This window comes from Nicotiana attenuata, unplaced genomic scaffold (assembly GCF_001879085.1).
Source record: "Nicotiana attenuata strain UT unplaced genomic scaffold, NIATTr2, whole genome shotgun sequence".
NCBI classification, from domain to species: Eukaryota; Viridiplantae; Streptophyta; class Magnoliopsida; order Solanales; family Solanaceae; genus Nicotiana; species Nicotiana attenuata.
This window is the reverse complement of record NW_017671901.1, coordinates 95,938-97,835: the sequence shown is the minus strand read 5'-3', so window position 1 is coordinate 97,835 and position 1,898 is coordinate 95,938.

Here is a 1,898-nt window from a genome sequence, read left to right as displayed (position 1 = left end):
GCTAAAAAACCTGAAAACCATGTGAAAATTCTGTTTCATGTCAGAAAAATTTAATATGTAATTCGCAATATTATACTACGTTTTGCGGAGTTGTCATTTCGTTCTGAAAAAGCTAAAAAGCATGTGGAAACCCTGTTTTGTGTCAGAAAAATTTAATATGTAATTCGTAGTATAATACTACGTTTTGTGGAGTTGTCATGTCGTTCTGAAAAGCTGAAAACCGTATGGAAACCCTGTTTTAAGAAAGAGAAATTTAATATGTAATTCGTAGTATAATACTACGTTTTGTGGAGTTGTCATGTCGTTCTGAAAAGCTGAAAACCGTGTGGAAACCCTGTTTTAAGTCAGAGAAATATGTAATTCGTAGTATATACTACGTTTTGTGGAGTTGTCATGTCCTGCTGAAAAAGCTGAAAAATATGTGAAAACCCTGTTTCGTATCAGAGAAATTCAATTTGTAATTCGCAGTACAAAACTACGATCAATCTGAAATCTTGCCTATAAATAACGAGCGCGTTCGAGTTATTTTCTGCGCTTCAAAACAACCTATAATCGAGATTTTCCATAAAACCAAACTTCTCTTTAAGAAATGTCTCAACGACCCCTTCGTTGCCCAAAGTGCGATAGTGGAATCAAAAGCATGATGTACAATGAATGGGAAGAAGCTGAACGCCGCTACTGGGCGTGTATGAACAAGTTTTATAGGAAACCCGACGTTCCTATATGCAATTTTAAGGTATGGATTGATGAACCATGTCACCAGGAATACTACAAAGACCAGGTGTATCATCTTCAAGATGTGTGTAATGGGCAGTGGGACAGAGAGCGCCAATCGAAGCAAGAAATTGAAGAGTTGAAGGCGAAGATCAAGGAGGTGGAAGAAGAGAAAAAGAAATTGGAAAGAATGCTCGAGAGGATTAAGGAGAGAATACTAGGCAGTCGTAACTAAGCGATGACATTTACGTGTTGAGTGTTGTAGTGTATCTTCATGTTTCTTTTGTCAAGTGCTTTCATTAGTTGTACCGTTTGTTGTTGTGTTATTTTTGTAAGGTTTGTGTTTGAGTTGTACTGTTTAAGTAAAATTCCTGTTCAAACGCAATTAAATAAAAATTATTGTTAAAAGATAGTTGTTACTATTATTTACATAAAGCACAATTTACAGAAACTTAATACATAAGAAAATCAGTGTGTGCCGCAGCCTGTGTGCTTCAGTGATGCTGCTGGGCTAAGTCGCATGCCCTGTCGCCCGGGCACACTATCTGGATCATCATCATCAAGCCGCCTCTTTATGTGAGGATGTACAGCAGCATCAACACCACAACTGGCAGGGTCGGAAGAATAGGCCGTCGTGCCGTCAGCAACCTACAAAACAAGAAGTAATCTTAGCATGTGTAAATGTATTATTTTATGAAAATGTATTATTATCTTAACCTACAGAATGCACTATTATTTTAAGTAAGAATATTTTCTCACCATGGTCTCGTCGACCTCCTGGATATATGTATCGATGGTGTGCTCATCACCGCATGTAGTGTCCTCAAAGATGGGCTGGGACGAAGACTGCATAAGAAAGTAACAATTAATTAATTGCAGCGATTTAAGGAAAAGAAAACAAATTGAAATATTAAAGTAATACAAACATACCGCCGCCTGTGGTAGATCCGCATGAACTGCCGGGGACGATGGATAACTCAACCTGCGCCTGCCATCCACGTCCCGGGCCGGCCGATCCTCAGCTGCGGTAGATGGGCATGCGAAGTACTGATCTACATCCCCGTCGAATGTACCCATGATCGACAATGCTCCTGACGGGTGACCTGCGCTGTTGACAAAGATAGCTGAAGGCTATATGAAGGCATGCTGCTGGAAGGCTCATCTGCATGAGGGATATAACCCTG